General features: G+C 41.4%; 1 protein-coding gene across 1 annotated transcript in view; it reads left to right on the top strand.

Annotated features, from left to right (window-relative positions):
* The window catches only part of SASH1 (SAM and SH3 domain containing 1), an 862,598-nt gene that overhangs the window by 643,365 nt on the left and 197,531 nt on the right, over positions 1 to 21,702 (top strand). The gene's annotated exons all lie outside the window — the stretch shown is intronic.

Genomic DNA, 21,702 nt, shown 5'->3' with positions numbered 1-21,702 from the left:
AGAAATCAATGAAACAGACTCTGAAAAACAATAGAGAAAATCAATGAAACTAAAAGTTGGTTCTTTGATAAGATCAACAAAACTAACAAACTTTTAGCTAGCCTGACCAAGGGAAAAAGAGAGAAGACTCAATTTTTTTTTTTGACATCTTTATTGGAGTATAATTGCTTCGCAATGGTGTGTTAGTTTCTGCTTTATAACAAAGTGAATCAGCTATATGTATACATATATCCCCATATCTCCTCCCTCTTGTGTCTCCCTCCCACCCTCCCTATCCCACCCCTCTAGGTGGTCACAAAGCACTGAGCTGATCTCCCTGCGCTATGTGTCTGCTTCCCACTAGCTATTTTACATTTGGTAGTGTATATATGTCCATGCCACTCTCTCACTTTGCCCCAGCTTACCCTTCCCCCTCCCCATATCCTCAAGTCCATTCTCTAGTAGATCTGTCTTTATTCCCGTCTTGCCCCTAGGTTCTTCATGACCTTTTTTTTTTCTGAGATTCCATATATCTGTGTTAGCATACGGTATTTGTTTTTCTCTTTCTGACTTACTTCACTCTGTATGACATACTCTAGGTCCATCCACCGCACTATGAATAACTCAATTTCGTTTCTTTTTATGGCTGAGTAATATTCCATTGTATATATGTGCCACATCTTCTTTATCCATTCATCTGTCGATGGACACTTAGGTTGCTTCCATGTCCTGGCTATTGTAAGTAGTGCAGCAATGAACATTGTGGTACATGACTCTTTTAGAATTATGGTTGAGAAGACTCAATTTTATTTTCTTGGACCATCATTTTTTTTTTCTTTTTTTAAATTTATTTATTTATGGCTGCATTGGGTCTTCATTACTGTGCGTGGGCTTTCTCTAGTTGCGGTGAGCAGGGGCTACTCTTCGTTGCAGCGCGTGGGCTTCTTATTGCAGTGACTTCTCTTGTTGCAGAGCACGGGCTCTAGGTGCACGAGCTTCAGTAGTTGTGGCACACAGGCTCAGTAGTTGTGGCTCGCAGGCTCTAGAGTGCAGGCTCAGTAGTTGGGGCACATGGGCTCAGTAGCTGTGGTTCGCCGGCTCTAGAACACAGGCTCAGTAGTTGTGGTACATGGACTTAGTTGCTCCGCGGCATGTGGGATCTTCCCGGACCGGGGCACGAACCCGTGTCCCCTGCGTCGGCAGGCAGACTCTCAACCACTGCACCACCAGGGAAGCCCTTAGGTATAGATTTAACAAAAGGAGTGAAAGATTTATCCACTGAACACCACAGAACATTGTTGAAAGAAATTCAAGATCTAATTAAAAGCAAAAACACCCCATGTTCATGAATCAGAACACTTAATATTTGTAAGATGGCAGTACTCCCCAAATTGATCTACAGTTTCAACACAGCCCCTGTAATGGGACCCAGAATAGCCCAAGCAATTCTGAGAAAAGAAGAACAAAGTTGAAAGACTCACAATACCCAATTTCAAAAGTTACTACAAATCAAGCCAGTGTGGTACTGGTATGAAGAAAGACATATAGATCAATGGAATAGAATTGAAAGTCCAGAAATAAACCCTAACATATATGATCAATTGATTCTCGATGAGGATGCCAAGACAATTCAATGGGATAAAGAATAGTCATTTCAACAAATGGTGCTGGGACAACTGGATATCCACATGCAAAAGAATAAAGTCGGACTCCTTCCTCACATCACGCACGAAAATTAAACGGCTCATAGTCCTAAATGTAAGAGCTAACTATAAAACTCTGAGGAGAAAACATAGACATAAATCTTTGTGACCTTAGGTTAGGTAATAGTCTCTTAGATATGATGCCAAAGTACAAGTGACAAAAGAAAATATTGGGGTGGCCAAAAAGTTCATTCAGGTTTTTCCGTTCAGCTTAACAACCCAAACGAACTTTTTGGCCAGCCCATATAAATTGGATTACGTCAAAAATAAAAACTTCTGTGGTGCAAGAAATAACATCAGGAAAGTGAAGACAACCTCGGAATAGGAGAAACTATTTGCAAACTACATATCTGACAAGGGACTTGTATCCCGAATATGAACTAATGAAATTCAGTAATAAGAAGACAACTCAATTTTAAAATGGCAAAGGATTTGAAGAAATAATTCTCCGACGAAGGTATTTAAATGACCGATAAGCACACAAAAAGATGCTCAACGTCTTTTGTCATTAAGGGAATAGAAATCAAAACCACGTTGAGATACCACGTCACACCCACTAGGATGGTTATAAACAAGAAGAGACACTATAACAAGAGTTGATGAAGATGCAGAAAAACTGGAACCCTTGTTCATTACTGGTAAGAATTTAAGCTGGTATAGCTGCTTTAGAAAAACAGTTTGGGAGTTCCTCAGAGTTAAACAGAATTTTCATATGACTCAGCAGTATCACTCTTAGGGATATACCCAGGAGAAATGAAAACACATGTGCACACAAAAACTTGTATACGAATGTTCAGAGCAACATTATTTATTTTGAAAAAATGGAAACAGCGCAAGTATACATCAACTGATAAATGAATAAATAACATGACTCTTGAAAACACTTCGCCAAGTGAAAGAATTCAGTCACAATACACCACATATTGTACGATTCCATTCATATAAAATATTCTCAGTTTGCATATTTATAGAGACATAAAATAGATGAGTGGTGCTTTGAGCTTGAAGTGAGGCTTGGAGGGAGGGAATGAGAATTGCCTACTAATAGGTACAAAGTTTCTTTTCAAGGGCATGAAAATGTTCTAAAATCAGACTGTGGTGATGGTTTTACAACCCTGGGAATGTGCTCAAATGCAATAAATTGTACACTTTAAATGGGCGAATTATATTTTAATATGAATTATATCTCAAAAAAGCTGTTTTTAAAAATAGGACATAGCATCCTGCTTTATTCCCTCCTAAATCTACCAGTACTTATACTATCCCTCAAATCTTTTCAATAATTTTATTATTGGGAATTCCCTGGCGGTCCAGTGGTGAGGACTTCGTGTTTTCACTGCCTTGGGCCCAGGTTCAATCCCTGGTCGGGGAACTAAGATGCCACGGGCTGCACAGCATGGCCAAAAACAAAAAAAAATTATTATTGCTCTTTCAAGACCTAGCTTTAAAAATTCACAACTTCTAGAAAACTTTCTTAAAATAACTCCTATGTTCTGTACTAATCAGTTTCTTCAGAATGTATTCAGCTGTTTAACCCCTGCTCATATGCTTTTGGTAATTGTTTTAGAGTCATATTCTCATTGACATTCCTGAGCTGAGACTAATTTCCCCAAGTCCTCTGTCTTCATTACCTTCTGCTACAGGGTTACCTGGGAAAGCTGATGATTCTATTTGTTCCCGAGTTTACAGTCGGGAGCTCACCAAAGCTCACTCTCAATCCGAGGAAGCTTTGACCTTGATCTCTATTTCAGAGGGCCCAGGCAGTAGACAGCAGGCTGACTCAAAGGGTTTGATGAGAGTTGAATGAAGTGCTATTTCACAGAAGTGTGGCAGGGATTAAAGAACAAGGGATAGCATGGGACTTCCCTGATGATCCAGTGGGTAAAACTCTGCGCTCCCAATGCAGGGGGCCCGGGTTCCATCCCTGGTCAGGGAACTAGATGCCACATGCCACAACTAAGAGTCTGCATGCCGCAACTAAAGATCCCACGTGCCGCAGTGAAGATCCCACGAGCTGCAACTAAGACCTGGTGCAGCCAAAATAACTAATTAATAATAAATAAATTAAAAAAAAATAAAGAACGAGGGATGGTGAAGCACCAGACACTAGTAACTGCAGGAAGCCTGTACCACCTCGAAGCCTGAAGGGAAAATTGGGGAAAACAGTTGTTAAGTCAAGAACCATAACCCTGGAAATGGGCTCACCTCTGCTGAGTTCCAAGCTTAGAGGAAGGTAGCAACTGTTAAAACCCTGGCAGGAGTTGGCACTGTTAGACATTGATAGACACCCTACCCTACCTTCTCTCCTTACACTCTCCTATCCTCCACCATTGACCCAACCCAAAGGAAGCCAGAGGACCAGGACTCAGGGCACCATCAATAGACATCAGCCTCCCAGGAGAAAGATGGCAAAGGAGGCAGAGATGGATCTAGAGGAGCTGATGGTCACTAGTCTCTAAGCACCAAGGTTCCAGCCTCTAACTGGGTTCTAGGAAGCCTCTCCTTGGTTGTCAAGGAGCATCACAGCTTCCACTTCTCTGTTGCTTGTGCTGCGCTCTGCTTTGTACTTTGTGGCCCTTTCAAAATCAGCTGTTATTTCAGCCCCCAATAGGTATCTCCAGGAGAGGGGGGGTTCTTTGATCTTGTTGACACAGGAGGGCTGTCTCTCCACACTAGTATTTACAGCCCTTCCTTGGGTTTACAGAGTAATCTTTTCCTTCAATTTTCACAGCCTCTTTCCCTTACCTGGGAACACAGACAGGTCCCCTCAGGGCTGAGCCAGGGGCAGATTTCCTTCCCCACCCCTCCATTCCCCCTGAGAGCGAGGCCATGGAACGTATCACCCAGCAGCCCCCTCAGGACAACTTCTTCCAGCTGAAAATCATTGTGTGTCCCAAGCTGAGCTATAAGGCTTTTTGCACTCTCACATCCAGGGAGAATTCCTTATTGGCCGTTTTATATTTTCTTTAATTGACACTGGGGCAACAGTGGGAGGGAGTTGCTACAAGAGGAGCCTTAATATTTTAGGAAAATGGATTATTGTGTTTTACTTGTAATATAGTGGTGACCACAGGGGCTGATACCAAGTCACATAGGACATTTTGCCCCTGCAGATAATACAGCCTGATGGTAGTGCCCTCATATTTCTTTTGTCATTATCTTGCAATATGTATTGGCTTAATTTACACTCAGACCTAAGGGGTTCTCTTGTATTGTCACCCCCTACAGAGTACCATGACTTTTTTACAGGCTTATTTTAACAATTTAAGGAGTTATCTTCCTTCTGAGTTTGCAACTATGTTCCAAATCCTTGAGGTTGCCAAAACTCTGACCTCTGTAAAAGTGAAACATTGTTGGCTTCACTGTTTTTTCTTTTTCTTTTACTATGGAATCATTCAGTAGTTAGTGAATTCTGAAGCTTCCATCATGTGTCAAGTTTAGAGGAGCAGAGGTAGGAAATGTTATCCAAGCCAATGTGGATGCAGTGGTTCTCAAATTGTAGTTCCTGGGGCTTCTCTGGTGGCGCAGTGGTTGAGAGTCCGCCTGCCGATGCAGGGGACGCGGGTTCATGCCCCGGGCCGGGAAGATCCCACATGCCGCGGAGCGGCTGGGCCCATGAGCCATGGCCGCTGAGCCTGCGCGTCCGGAGCCTGTGCTCTGCAACGGGAGAGGCCACAACAGTGAGAGGCCCGCGTACCGCAAAAAAAAAAAAAAAAAGAAAAAGAAATTGTAGTTCCTGAACCTGAAGCATCAGCACCAGCTGGGAACTTGCTAGAAATGCAAGTTCTCAGGCCCAGCCCTGGCCCTCTGGAAACCCTCCAGAAGGTTCTGATGCAGCGTAAAGTTTAAGACCCACTGGTCTAGTGTACCAAGGGAGGACAGGATTATGTGTTAGTCCAGGTTCTCTTCACTGCCTAGATAATGGACTTCACCATTGAAAGGAGCCTTTGAATGAGCATCACCATACCCCTGCCTTGTTGCTTTTGTTTTGCTGTCCAAAAAGAAGGCCATGTGAGGCTGGTCTGAGTTCACTCAGTGGCATCACAAGTAGTTAGCCCACTGAGTCTCAGAAGCCAGCTGTGCCCAAGGATTGGGAGAACTTCATCCTGGCCACAGGACTTGGTCAGTACCTCTGGGAATCAACTCTGTGCAATGTGCTCAGTACATATGTGCACGATGACCCGACCTCGGTGTTTTTAAGCATATGTGGTGACAGTGCCTCTTAGTTATCCTTGGGTGCGCCAGAGAACTGGCCACTTGCCACATTCTGAGCACAACCCTCAAAGGCAACTGGAGGGACTTCCCTGGTGGTGCAGTGGTTAAGACTCCGCGCTCCCAATGCTGGGGGCCTGGGTTCAATCCCTGGTCAGGGAACTAGATCCCACATGCATGATGCAACTAAGAGTTCACATGCCGCAACTAAGGAGCACACGTGCCACAACTAAAGAAGCCAGCGAGCCGCAACTCAGGAGCCCTTGAGCTGCAGTTAAGACCCGGTGCAACCAAATAAATAAATAAAAATAAATATTTAAAAAAAAAAAAAAAAAAAAAGGCAACTGGAGAGGAAGCTGAGAGCCCTATCCTAAAAGATCTTACAGTATACCAAGCTGTCAAACCCATTAAAAAATGACATCTTCCTGGAAGAGGATATGTATAAACCAGGTTCCATGGCTGCCCCAATATTTTCATGCATCCTATTGTATTTACTGCCCTTCCACCCACTGCTGATCCTCAGGCTCCAGAGGAGGGTGTATGATTTGTCCTGAGAATCCAGCCCTACCAGAATGGCCTGTCATCTTCCTTATGTTGCTAATGGGCAGCTGCTTTTTTTTTTTTTTTTTTTTCTTTTTGTGGTGCGTGGGCCTCTCTCTGTTGTGGCCTCTCCCGTTGCGGACCACAGGCTCCAGACGCGCAGGCTCAGCGGCCATGGCTCACGGGCCCAGCTGCTCCGCAGCACGTGGGATCTTCCCGGACTGGGGCATGAACCCGTGTCCCCTGCATCGGCAGGCGGACTCCCAACCACTGCACCACCAGGGAAGCCTGGCAGCTGCTTTTTAAATTAGGTTATTAATTTTTTTGCTCAGCCTCTTAGTCAACTTAACTTGGCTTTATCTTGTTTTGGTGGAAAGCATATCACTTGTTTGGTAGAATTTGATTTAACTGGTCATTTCGCTCAGTGTCTGATGACTTTTCCATTAATGTTTATTCAGCAAATATATTTTATGTAATTTTCCCTGAAATAACCCAGCTGACTCTGAATGTTCAAGATGTGCAGAGCACTGAAAAGGAGCTGTGATCCCGGAATCTCTATGATAATACGAGGATTGAGATCATGGAAGAGACACAGGCTGAAGCCTTGGAGATTTAGCCTGGGGAAGCAAGATGTGCAGCCAACCACACACAATGCCCTATCTTTTTCTCTCGGTTCCTAATCTCTCTCTATTCCTCTCTCTCTCTCTAGTGTCTCATGTGTGTTTGTGTGTGCACATATGCACACACGCATGTGTATGTGCATTGCACCTTGTATAAGATATAATAATGGCATCTTACCACAGTTTTTTAAAAAATGGTAAAAAAAAAAAAAAAAAAAGCAAAAATGCATAATAATGGCTAACAATATTGCATGTCTGAAAACTTACTCTGTAATGGGCCCTAGGGAAAAAACCTTGCTTGTGTTATATCAGTGTTTACCAGAAACTTGAGAGCTTTTTTTTAGATAGTTTCTGCTTTTCTTTCTTGCTCTCCAGTTTTTCATATCAGAAAATGGGGACTTCCCTGGTGGTCCGGTGGTTAAACTCTGCTCTTCCAGTGCAGGGGGCACGGGTTCAATCCCTGGTCGGGGAACTAATTTTCCACATGCCATGTGGCACAGCCTAAAAAAATGAAAAAAAAAAAAAAGAAGAAAGAAAATGGAATCGTTCCTTTTCAGTCTGTGAGCATCTCTTCCTCTATATGGCCCCACCAGAAATGATTTGGTGTTTGTAATTATGCTGTCTTGGGAAAGGTGGAATATTGAATGAGAACTGAAGGTTATGATAATAAAAAATGAGTGATGGGGTAAAAATGCAAAATCTTCTCAGGTGGACTGGGCAAGACCCTCTTGCCTTTTCGGTGGCAAAGGCCAAGCAATGGTCTGTCGGTCTTGCCCTCTGTGAGTTACAGAATGGCCTTTGCTTATAAATCCATGGAGCTAAAGATCATGCAGAGGACTTGCCACACTTGCTTATTTACTCTAGGATCAGACACAAGATGTCAGTTATCTCTGTTATACTAGGGTTTCATATTTCCTTCCTCCACCCACTAGTTCTGGCCCCCAAATTGCTTCTGAACTAGCCCTGCCTGTTGGCCAGAAGAGACTGGCAAATGGCCATTCCTCAGGACAGCCAGAGCTTGTATATCAGGCTGGAATGCTGTCAGAAGAAACGTAATTATCGTCCTGCCACCGGTAGACTGAGACCCATGTTAATATGAGGAAAAGACTAGTTCCTCCATCCTTGTATTAAAAGGCTTAGGGTATGGATGTCAGTTGTAAATATTGGACAGGTGACCTTTGCCTGCCTGCTGGGTGGGTCAGAGCTCTAAACACACAGGCAACATGTATGAGGATACTGTTTCTTTCTTGGGCAAGGGAGAACAAGGACTGGCCAGTTTTGAGTGATTATTATTCTATCCTCCATCTAAAGAGTCAGTCCAGGGGTAATTAGTGAGGGTTTGCTATGTTCAAGGAACTCTGCTATGAGGGATATAGTGAATTCTGTCAAAGAGCTTATGATCCAGCAGAAGATTAAAGAAATACATAAACATAGAACAAGGATTTACATAGTAAGAACTTGACCTCTAGAAGCAGAGAAACTACAGTTCAAATTTCTGCTCCTTCTCATAAATGGTGCTATAACAGATGGAAATCCATAAGTGAAAGAAAAAGAGAACCTAGAGCCATACATCATGTATTATGTAAAGGTTAACTCAAAATAGATCATAGATCAAAATGTAAACATTTAAACCTAGGAAATTTTCCAAAGGAAAGCATAGGAGAAATGTTTTGTGGCTCTTCTAGGCAAAGATTCCTTAGATAAAACACTAAGATCCATAAAAGAAAAAATGGATAAGTTGGACTTAATCCAATGTGAAAAATCTTTTTGAAAGACATTATAAAATAAAAAGACAACCACAGACAGAGAAAATATTTGCAAAGCACGTATCGGATAAAGGACTTGTATCCAGAATATATATTCAGATATCTTAAAAGTCAGTAATAGGATAACAGCCCAATTTTTCAATGGGCAAAATATTGAACAGAGTACATGAAAAGGTATTCAACACCACTCATCATTAGAGAAATGCAAATGAAAACCACAGTGAGATACCCCTAGATACCTATTAGAATGACTTTAAAAAACAAACCAAAAGCAAAAAAAAAACTGTTGACACCAAGTGCTGGCAAGGCTGTGGAGCAAAGGAAACTCTCACACATTACTTATTGGCATGCAAGATGGTACAGCTACTTCTGAAAAATATTTTGGCAATTTCTTATAAAATTAAATACACACTTACCCCATGGCCCAACAATCCCACCCCTGGGTATTCACCCAAGTGAAATGAAAACCTATGTTCACACAACACCTGTCCACGAATGTTTAGAAATGGTTTTGTTCATAATCAACAAAAACTGGGACATACCCAAGCATGCTTCAGCTGGTTAATGAGTAAACTGGGGTACATCCATACAATAGAATACCACTCAGCAATAAAAAGGAACAAACTACTGATACTCACAGTAACATGGATGAATCACAAATGCTTCACAGACTTCAAATGCTAAGTGAAAGGAGCCAGCCTCAATAGGCTGCATGCTGTATAACTCCACTTATGTGACTTTCTGAAAAAGGCAAGCTGGAAAGGACAGAGATCAGATCAGTGTTTTCCAGAGCCGGGGAGTGGGGAAAGGAGTTCATGGCTTCAGTCCATGAGGGGATTCTTTGGGGTGGTGTAACTGTCCCCTATCTTGATTGTGGTGGTAGTTACATGACTGTAACACAGCACCGTGCAGTAAAAGGTATACAATTTATCGTATATAAATTATGCCTCGATAAACCTGACTTGGAAGAAAAAGAAGAAATACTAACAACAGTACTTAGTTGTCAAAAACTATGAAGGTGATGGTAAAATAAAACAAAACTCCACTGTGGCACTTAAGCTGAGTGCGTGACCTTCGGCAAGTTTCTTAACCTTTGTACGTATCCATTTCTTCATCTTTAAAATGAGAAGAAATAGTAGCACTGCATACAAAATATGTTCTAAGAACTGAATAATTCATGAAATAAAATTTGCTAGTTTATTCACCATTTAGTCTGTACCAGGTTTTGGAAATGGCTTATCTAAGTCAGTTCTAAAAACCTCGGGGAATAGATTCTATCATTAATATGCTGAGAACAGTGCCTGGAGTATAGGAAGTACTCCACAGGTGCTGACTTTGTTTTACTCTTCACTGAGAATCTCTTATGTCCAGGTACTGTGCTAGGCACTGAGAATAACAAAATGAAAAGACCATGGAGTCCCTGCCCTTAGGCAGCTCACAGTGAAGAGACAAGGAAGCAAATTAACAATTAAAATGCTGTGTATAGTTTACTGGACTTGCCGTGGTGATCGTTTCATAATGTATTTTTAGGATCACTATGTTGTACACCTAAAACTAACATTATATTATATATATCAACTATATATATTATATTATATATATATCAACTATATATATTATATTATATATATCAACTATATATATTATATTATATATATCAACTATATATATTATATATATCAACTATATATATTATATATATCAACTGTATATATTATATTATATATATCAACTATATATATTATATATATCAACTATATATATTATATATATCAACTATATATATTATATTATATATATCGACTATATATATTATATTATATATATCAACTATATATATTATATTATATATATCAACTATATATATTATATATCAACTTTATATATTATATTATATATATCAACTATATATATTATATATATCAACTATATATATTATATATATCAACTATATATATTATATTATATATATCAACTATATATATTATATATACCAACTATATATATTATATATATCAACTATATATATTATATTATATATATCAACTATACTTCAATTTTTTAAAAAAAGAAGATAAGGGCTTCCCTGGTGGCGCAGTGGTTGAGAGTCTGCCTGCTGATGCAGGGTACACAGGTTTGTGCCCCGGTCCGGGAAGATCCTACATGCCGCGGAGCGGCTGGGCCCGTGAGCCATGGCCACTGAGCCTGCGCGTCCAGAGCCTGTGCTCCGCAACGGGAGAGGCCACAACAGTGAGAGGCCTGCGTACTGCAAAAAAAAAAAAGAAGATAGAGAATCTTTAAAAAGTAGTAAGATAAAATTAAATGCAGTGTGTGAAGTGCTGTGAGAGTGGGATTTGCAGGATACTTCTCTGGGATCATGGAGGAGGAGGAAGAGACTCTGGCTGGGGAGATGGTGGTACTGTGGAAATCCTTCTCAGGGGAGGTGGCATCTGATTATGTCTTGAAGGACAGGTTGAGTGTCAGCAGACAGAAATCCAGGGCATGCGGAGTGACTGAGGAGAGACACTCCAAATGATAACCAGACCTCCCCCTCCCCCCCGAAAAAAAAAAAACAGATCATGGGAATTAGTGGCAGAGAAAGGGAATACCATCTGAGCCAAACCCCAAAGTTGGACTTAGATATTGTAGGGAAACTATGTGAGCAGAGGCTGGATGGAAGCTCACATAAGCTGACATGACATCCTGATTCTGACATACTCTCCTACTGTCCAGATCTTTGGAAAAGAGCTTTGATAATCTCTATACTCATTCCAGTGTCTTAGATTCACCCTGACTGAGAAAATTCACCTTTAGCTCCAATTTAAGACTACTGGGCTTCAGTTTTTCTTCGTGCTTGTTTGTGAATGCATGTGGAGGATGGTTCGAGGGTAACTTAGCCTGCTAATTTTTTCTACTACTTGAGGTATGGCACACGTTTCACAATGTCCTGTGATTCTTGAGGCTTGGTATTTAAATACAACTAACACTCTTCTGGGTGCAAAATACCACTGCAAAGCTATTCAGAAGATTTCTGGCAAAACAGTGGAGTAGAAGGTGGAAGTGGAGGGAGAACATTGAATGAAGTGGCTCTTTGTCAATATAAATATACAAACCTGGGCTTCCCTGGTGGCGCAGTGGTTAAGAATCTGCATGCCAGTGCAGGGGACACGGGTTCGAGCCCTGGTCTGGGAAGATCCCACATGCCACGGAGCAGCTAAGCCCGTGCACCACAACTACTGAGCCTGTGCTCTAGAGCCTGCGAGCCACAACTACTGAGCCCGTGAGCCACAACTGCTGAGCCCGTGCTCCTCAACAAGAGAAGCCACTGCAATGAGAAGCCCACATGCAGCAACGAAAACCCAATGCAGCCAAAGATAATAATAATAATTCAAAAAAATTTTTAAATATATACAAACTTGTGTCGCGTGTCTTTACCCTTTTACTGTCCCACAGCCCCTCAACAGGTGGCATGAGCTCATCAACATTTGTGAGTAGATGCGATGTCATTTTAATGTTGCTTCTAATTGACAAGGGCCTTGGTGGTTGTGTGCGTGAGGCTGCATGCCTGGTGTAGGGTGGGCAGTGGAATTAGAAACTGCTACCTGCTCCTTCTGGCAGAAGAGCAAGAGCTGTAATTGTGGTAACTGGCTAGAACACATTGTGTTAACTCGTAATCAAAGGCCTTATTTTGCTGATTTTATTTCCCTTAACTTGCAAGTCCTTCCCTCCCCCTTGCAGAGCTCTGAATTTTGGGCAACTTGGACAAGGAAACCTTGTTTCTCTGAAAATTACCTTTAGCATAAGCTCAGTGTTTTCCTGTCCAGATTTTCATAAGCAGTTTGGGTTGCATTAAATTTACACCAGTAATGAGCTTGTGATTCTCAGAAAAGGTCCAAAGAGGAAGTGAAAAGAGCTGGGAGTAGCTCAAGTAGTCCTTGGACTCTCTACCAGGTATTCTAATCAGAGGATAAACAACACGAAGTCGGAAGTTCTGTCCCCGAGCAGCCAGGATTTTTGCAATTCTCATTTCATAAGCCGTATGGTGAGTAGATGCAGCCCCACTTCCTATAGTGAACACAGACAATGCCAAGACTGCAGCCACGTACACTACCTCACTCAGTGGCACCCCTGAGGACTCTGCCTACTAATGAGAATACTTTTGTTTATACAAAACAAAGCAGAAAACACTCACTTGATCAGTTTAGGAACTGTCTTTTAAATTGTATGGGTTCCCTTCAATCATTTAGCTTCTTGGAAGAAAACAAATCCCAATTATTAATCATATCCTATTAGATCAGCCTTGAAAACAATTTATATGATAATGAGGAGTTTACCGAGCCTGATGAGTGTATTATTTTGTGCCTGAGTCTAGGGGTTATTTCTAAGACATTCATGGTCATTTCCCTCTAATCAATGGCATACGTTTTCATTTTAGGCCCTTGAACCAAGTTTGGAAATAGATGTCTATTTTCCTTTCTCCTCTCCACCCAGCATCATTACTGTGTCTGAGCTCAGGAGGAGGGAAAGAAAGAGAGGATGGAGTTAGAATAACTTATTCTCTCCTAAGCCCCAAAGCTACTCATGAAAAATAGTGTACATGGTTTTTGGGGTTTTTTTAACATCTTTATTGGAGTATAATTGCTTTACAATGGTGTGTTAGTTGCTGCTGTATAACAAAGTGAATCAGCTATACATATACATATATCTCCACATCTCCTCCCTCTTGCGTCTCCCTCCCACCCTCCTGTATACATGTTTTTTTTTTTTAATCCTTTTTTTTTTTTTTTTTTTTTTTTTTTTTGCGGTACGCAGGCCTCTCACTTTTATGGCCTCTCCCGTTGCGGAGCACAAGCTCCGGACGCACAGGCTCAGCGGCCATAGCTCACGGGCCCAGCCGCTCCGCGGCATGTGGGATCTTCCCGGACCGGGGCACGAACCCGTATCCCCTGCATCGGCAGGCGGACTCTCAACCACTGCACCACCAGGGAAGCCCTGTATACATGTTTTTTAAAAGCAGCTATTTATCATTAGTACTAAACAGAATTGAAATAAAATTTTAATAACCACTATTCTCATTTATTCAGTGCTCCCTTTAAGCCAGGTAGATATTGTATTAACTGCTTTTCCACACAATAATAATAAAAGTAGCTAATACATTTTTATTGATCATTTACTATGTGCCACTCATAGCATCAAATTCTTTGCAAACTATCTCATTTATTCTTCTTATTAACACTATGTCATAGACACTTTCATTAACCCCATTTTATAATTGAAGAAATTGAGGCTGGTTTAAGGTTGAACTTAAATAGTCGAAGTCTATGCGCTCAACCACCACCTTAGATCCTTTGATGAATCCTTAAATAGACAGATTTTGTTTGTTTCTGATGCAAGTTATCCCAGTGATTGGTCAGTTTTATATAAATTCAAAATATTTTAAGTTGAAAAGATTTTCTTACCTTGGTGGTAGGAGCTTTCTTAGCCTGTCAAAAATCTCAGGGAACGAATCGCCTGCCACACCCCTGAACACTTCTGCCTTTGAGAATCCTTGCTCTGTAGCCCCACAGCCTCTTCCCCCACTCACAACTCTGAGGATACAGTAATGCTTTTGTTCACCAATTTCCTGGCACATCAGTGTTTTCAAACTAGAATCAAAACAGAGTCCGAACTTTACTGCTGCCTAGCTTGGTTTAAACCTCATTATTTTTCCAAGAGATTTACTTAAAATATAATATTACTGCAGTCGGATCGCTGTGTTTACTATTTAACGTCAAGTTTTGCTCTTATCTAGGTTTTTCCAGTTGGAAGCAGCTTCCCTGGTCTTCCCTCTGTTTCTCCTCTTTTAGATGGGAGAGGCTGAGTGGAAACCCACCAGCTTTCCCAGCGGAGGCAGTGGGGGTAGAGACCAGCTTCTTTATTTTTAATTCACTGAATATGAAGGGAGTCGCTCTGTAGCTGTTTTCAGTCTAGACAGGATATGATGATAATAACACAAATAAAAGTTCATGTATTCCAGCCAGGGACAAATTAAGTGGGTGCAGGGCATAGATATATGTCATGCTGTTAGTGACATGGAGCAGTACACAACCCACTTCGGGGCATGGTGCCCAGATTAATTGGCTTGCCCAGAATGCATCTGTGATTAGAAGAAAGCTCTCAGGAAATGCTGGGCAGTGTGCACTTGGACTCTCAATTTTTCATCTCATAGGCACTGAAAGTTAGACATTTTATTTTACAGACCAGGAAAGTGAGTGGTGTTTGACACCATGGGTTTATGAAATGTTTTGCTGGTTTTCCTTCATAAGTCATAGATACTTCTGGGAGAAACTGGCCACCATATGTTGAGATGATGCAGGGAGTATTGATTATTGCTTTGCCGAGGTGGCTAAGCTCTGGGACAGTCAGGGTTTAAAGAATTATGGAAAGGGGGGGTGTATCTTGAGTATATGTATGCGTGAAAGAGCCTCAAAGTGAGGCTCTTTATGTCACATGAGCTACTGAAATAGAACCCCTGAGATTGCTGTGCTTAAAAATACTGTCGTTTGTGCCTTGGGGAGTATAACGGTGATCAGATATAGCATGTGGCTGCATGCTCTCCACTCTGAATCAGCTGGAAAGGGAAGGAATCAGGAGAAATAGCCAAGGGCACAGAGCAACTTCAAAAATAGTGTTTCTCCTTGGGAAATGTTGAGATGAATAGTAAAGAAGGTAGACGCTGTATCCAAGAAAAATCAAGGGTGAAATTGCTTGTGTTGCTGACCAAAGGCTAAATACTTCTTTTGGATACAGATGAGCCATTCCAGTGGCCTCCACGGAATCTGGGCGTGCATGAGCCAGTGATAAAATTCAGTCCAATAAAGAGCTCTTGTTAATCTGTGACACCATATTTATCATCAGACCTGCAAAACCAGGAAAGTTAAACACTCTGGGTGGATCAAAAAAGGTGGCTCCTGAATATTTGTTATTATTAAGGAGGTTTGAGGAAATACTGAGAAAACCTTTTAAAATGTGACTCCCAACATCTCCCGCTTGCTTTTTCTTGGACGCTGGGTCCCTTCAGGTTCCATTCCTTAAAAATTTGCCATAGTGCACTCCTGTTCCGTTTTGGAAATGCTACAACGTGTAAACGTTTTGCAGTACATTCCATTGTTTAAATAAACCTACCTAAGGAGGCAAAAGACCTGTACTCAGAAAACTATAAGACACTGATGAAATTAATCAAAGATGACACAAACAGGTGGAGAGATATACCATGTTCTTGGATTGGAAGAATAAATACTGTGAAAATGACTCTACTACCCAAAGCAATCTACAGATTCAGTGCAATCCCTATCAGATTACCAATGGCATTTTTCATAGAATTAGAACAAAAAAGTGTACAATTTGTATGGAAACACAAAAGACCCCGAATAGCCAAAGCAGTCTTGAGAAAGAAAAATGGAGCTGAAGAAATCAGGCTCCCTGACTTCAGACTATAAATACAAAGCTACAGTAATCAAAATAATATGGTACTGGCACAAAAACAGAAATATAGATCAATGGTACAGGATGGAAAGCCCAGAGGTAAACCCACGCACCTATGGACACCTAATCTATGACAACGGAGGCAAGAATATACGATGGAAAAGAGGCAGTCTCTTCAATAAGTGGTGCTGGGAAAACTGGGCAGCTACATGTAAAAGAATGAAAATAGAATGCTCCCTAACACCACACACAAAAAAGACCTAAATGTAAAAGACAGGACACTATAAAACTCTTAGAGGAAAACATAGGAAAAACACTCTTTGACATAAATCGCAGCAAGATCTTTTTTGACCCACCTCCTAGAGTAATGAAACTGAAAACAAAAGTAAACAAATTGGACCTAATTAAACTTAAAAGCTTTTGCACTGCAAAGAAAACCATAAACAAGACAAAAAGACAACCCTCAGAATGGGAGAAGATATTTGCAAACAAAGCAACGGACAAGGGATTAATGTCTAAAATATACAAACAGCTCATGCAGCTCAATATCAAAAATCCAATCCAAAAATGGGCAGATGACCTAAATAGACATTTCTCCAAAAAAGGCATACAGATGGCCAAGAGGCACATGAAAATATGCTCAACTTCACTAATTATTAGAGAAATGCAAATCAAAACTACAGTGAGGTATCACCTCACACTGGTCAGAATGGCCATCATCAAAAAATGTACAAACAGTAAATGCTGGAGTGGGTGTGGAGAAAAGGGAACCCTCTTTCACTGCTGGTGGGAATGTAAATTGATACAGCCACTGTGGAGAATAGTATGGAGGTTCCTTAAAAAACTAAAAATAGAACTACTGTATGACCCAGCAGTCCCACTACTGGGCATATACCCTGAGAAAACCATAATTCAAAAAGACACATGTACCCCAATGCTCATTGCAGCACTGTTTACAATAGCCAGGACATAGAAGCAACCTAAATGGCCATCGACAGACGAATGGATAAAGAAGGTGTGGTACATATATACAATGGAATATTACTCAGCCATAAAAAGAATGAAATTGGGTCATTTGCAGAGATGTGGATGGACCTAGAATCTGTCATACAGAGTGAAGAAGGTCAGAAAGAGAAAAACAAGTATCACATTTTAACTCATATATGTGGAATCCAGAAAAATGGTACAGATGAACCAATCAGCAGTGCAGGAATAGAGACGCAGACATAGGAAATGGACGTGTGGACACAGTGGGGGAAGGGGGGCGGGATGAATTGGGACATTAGGTTTGACACATATACTCTACCATGTGTGAAATAGATAGCTAGTGGGAACCTGCTGTATAGCACACAGAGCTCAGCTCAGTGCTATGTGGTGACCTAGGTGGGTGGGATGGGGGTGGGAGGGGGATCCAAGAGGGAGGGGATACATGTGTACATATAGATGATTGGCTTCATTGTACAGCAGAAACTGACACAGCATTGTAAAGCAACTATACCCCAATTAAAAAAACAAAAAACAAAAAAACTTTGAGGCATTCAAGAATGATCAGAAGGGGCTTTCCCTGGTGGCGCAACGGTTAAGAATCCACCTGCCAATGCAGGGGACACGGGTTCGATCCCTGGTCTGGGAAGATCCACATGCTGTGGAGCAACTAAGCCTGTGCGCCACAACTACTGAGCCTGTGCTCTAGAGCCCGCGAGCCACAACTACTGAGCCCACGTCACAACTACTGAAACCTGTGTGCCTAGAGCCTGTGCTCCGCAACAAGAGAAGCCACCGTGATGAGAAACTCATGCACCTTATCAAAGAGTAGCCCCCGCTCTCCACAGCTACAGAAAGCCCACGTGCAGCAATGAAGACCCAATGCAGCCACAAATAAATTAATTAGTTAAAAAAAAAAAGAATGATCAGAAGTAATTGAAAAGGTTATGCTTCCTTTTTTTAAATTTTATTTTTGGCTGCATACGGTATTTGTTTTTTTCTTTTTGGCTAAGTTTGGTCTTTGTTGCTGCGCTCAGGCTTTCTTTAGTTGCAGTGAGCAGGGGCCACTCTTGATTGCAGTGCATGGGCTTCTCATCGCGGTGGCCTCTCTTGTTGCGGAGCACGGGCTCCAGGTATGCAGTCTCAGCAGTTGTGGCTCGCAGGCTCCGGAGTGCAGGCTCAGCAGCCGTGGTGCACGGGCTTCGTTGCTCCACGGCATGTGGGACCTTCCCGGACCAGGGCTCGAACCCGTGTCTCCTGCATTGGCAGGCGGATTCTTAACCACTGCGCCACCAGGGAAGCCCAAGTTTATGCTTTCTAAGATAGGGTTTTGAGAAGAACTCTCTCTTTGTCTCTCAGCTTCGGGAACTCAAACCTTCCAATTCTTGCAGTTATTTACATAGAGAGTCTCGAAGTCTAGGACTTTGAGTGAGTACTGAGAATTCCTGACCATACAGCACACCAGAGACCGTGTGGTTTAAGGTACCAGTATCTTGTGCTTCAATCTCTGCCACTCATTTGTTGAGGTGTTCATTCATTCATTCAAATGTCTGGCCGGCATTGAAATTGACTCCATGAAGGCTTGAATCTGGAGGTGGAAAAGTAGCAGGCATGTTTCGGAAGGTGATGAATAAGTAGCATTGCAAAATATATTATCTGTAGGACCAGATCTGTACACAATAAACATTTAATAAATGTTTAACCTTCATTAACTTTGTGCTTATCATTAAACAACAGAGTAACAAAAATAGAAAAATTCTCAAAGATAATTTAATTCAAGATCCCACCATCCTAATGCATCACCAGTTTTCATTTTACTTCATTTACTTACTTGTTCAAAAAATATTTATTGAGCTCCTACTCAATTACAAACACTGACATATAATATTTGTAGATTCTCATCTCACCTTTGCACACATGCACTCCAGATTTCTCAGAGTTCAGTGTTTCATACAGAGGACATTTTTTCGTGCTGTTACATGTTCTTTATATTGACATTTTAATCAATAGATATTATTCCTTCAACATCATCATTTATTTGACCATTGTTTTCTTGTGGAATATGAAGCTTCTTTCTAAATTTTAAATGTTTTTAAAAGTGCAGTAATAAGCCTCTGAGCACAGAGCTTCTGATTCCTTTCCAATAATTTACCAGGATAAATTCCCAGGAGTCTAAATACCGGATCAGAGGATATGAACATTTTTATGGATTTTGATGCATCCTGCCAAATTTCTGAATCTCGTACCAATTTACATTTGTAATTTTGTTTATGTCAGTCACGTTCCATTGCCACTTTCCTGGAGATACTGCTTGATTTCTAGATGGAGAATTGAGGAACACTTGGTCTCATCAAGAATGCATGCATAGGGCTTCCCTGGTGGCGCAGTGGTTGAGAGTCCACCTGCCGATGCAGGGGACACGGGTTCGTGCCCTGGTCCGGGAAGATCCTACATGCTGCAGAGCGGCTGGGCCCGTGAGCCATGGCCGCTGAGCTCGCGCGTCCGGAGCCTGTGCTCCGCAACGGGAGAGGCCGCAACAGTGGGAGGCCCGCGTACCGCAAAACAAAACAAAAAAGAAAAAAAAAAAGAATGCATGCATAAGCCATTTCTTATAAGGGGTATCTTCCAGATGGCTTAACCCATCTGTTATATAAATACCTTCCACTAACCAGGAAAGCCATTTTCCTCCTCCCCAGACTTTTGGTATCTCCTTACTTACTTATTCCCTAAGACAATTCCTATACCAAAATACTCACTCACAGTATTATAGAACATTAGAAATGGAAAAGACCTCAAATATCTCCCCCCCTCCTCATTTTAGAGTTAAGGACTCTGAGAACCAGGAAGATTGAAAATTACTTCATATCACAGTGTTGGTGGGGAGATCTAAGACGAGATTCTCTGCATGAAGCTGTTTGGTACTGCTGCTAGGAAATATCAAGGGAGGTGGCCCATTTACTAATATTGGAAAGAAAAAGAATCAGCATGGCCTTTGGGCAGGTATGACCTGCACATTAGTGAAGTGTTCCAAATTTAACTCCCTCCCTAATGTGCCCGTGGCTCTTCATGTGTACTCTGTTATTGCAGGCGTTGGCATTGCCTGTTCAGCCCAGGGACCCTCAGCAGTACATGGTGCACTTGGGAAGTAAAATGAAGGTTACCATTTCAGAAAGGAAATCAGGAAGCATTAAAATACAAAGGATGAGCTCTCCCAGAGCCTTAAGACTAACCTCTAGGTGCAGTGTGACTGACCACCTCATTCTCTGAGCTTTGGACTAGCTATTCATTCCCTCACTAGCATTTTTTAAAACAGAGAACTTCAAGTTCCTCCAACACATAATATTGTTTTATGTCTTTGTGCCTTTTTTCCTGTTGTTCTCATAGTCTGAAACCAGCTTAGCTCCCATGTGACTGGCTAATTTCAACCTTTCCTTTGAGACTGCTTTAACTCAGATGAAGCCTCTTACAGGAAGGCTGCCATGATGCCTCTAGACCGCCATGACCATCCGGTCTCTCAGTTCATAAAGGGCCTATGGATTCTTTTATCACACTGGGTTGGGAGTATTTATGTGACTCCCTCACAAGGCTAAGCTCATCAAGATCAGAATCTGTGACTTTTCATACTCCCCAATGCTTAAATACCTTCCACTAAGTACAGAATAGACATTCAGTAAATGCTTATTGAACTGAAATATCTGAAATGTATGAATGAGGATTTGTAAAAATCTTAAAATCCAGTGAAGATCTGGGTCTAGCATCAGCAAAATGTGACTAGAATGTAATTCTTTCTTAGAATGCTTAAATCTGATCAATTTTGTTGTATTATTGAGTAGGAAACCTGTGTTAACAGGAAAGGGGTAGTCTGTTTGGACTCTGTACAAGAGAATCCCGCCAACAATAATTTCTCAAAAATGTAAATTATTATTATCATCACCATCATCTCCTCTGGAATCTTATTCTAGTACCACCCTCTCTTAAATTTCCGATCTCTCCTCCTCTATTCCTTTTCTGCTTGCCTTATAAATTCGCTCAAACCTTTCACATGCTTAAAAATATTTCTTCAAACCTTGTGACCCCTTCTGTTATCTTTCTTCACTACTTTTCTCCCATCATTTCCTCAGTCTCCTGCAATCTTGTTTCTACTCCTTCCTCTACAATGAAATTGCACTGGCTAAGCAGAGTTACTAGTGACCGCTAAAATGAATGTTAAGTTGATAACTCTTCCTATCGACGTTTCCATAATGTTGGACACTGCTGATCCTTCCCGTCTTCCTGTTACCCTCAAATTCCTTGACATCATGCCACCATGATTCTCTACCCCTGGGACTACTTTCATTCAGACACTGTGTCATTACCCCGTGTTGTTCTCTTGAATGGTAGTGTTCCCCAAGTTCTGTCTTTCTCAGTTTTACATTCTCACTTACACCAGTGGAT

Source organism: Phocoena sinus, chromosome 12 (genome assembly GCF_008692025.1).
Source record: "Phocoena sinus isolate mPhoSin1 chromosome 12, mPhoSin1.pri, whole genome shotgun sequence".
Lineage (NCBI taxonomy): Eukaryota > Metazoa > Chordata > Mammalia > Artiodactyla > Phocoenidae > Phocoena > Phocoena sinus.
Note: the sequence above shows the minus strand (reverse complement) of the source record. Positions and strands in the feature narration are given on the sequence as shown.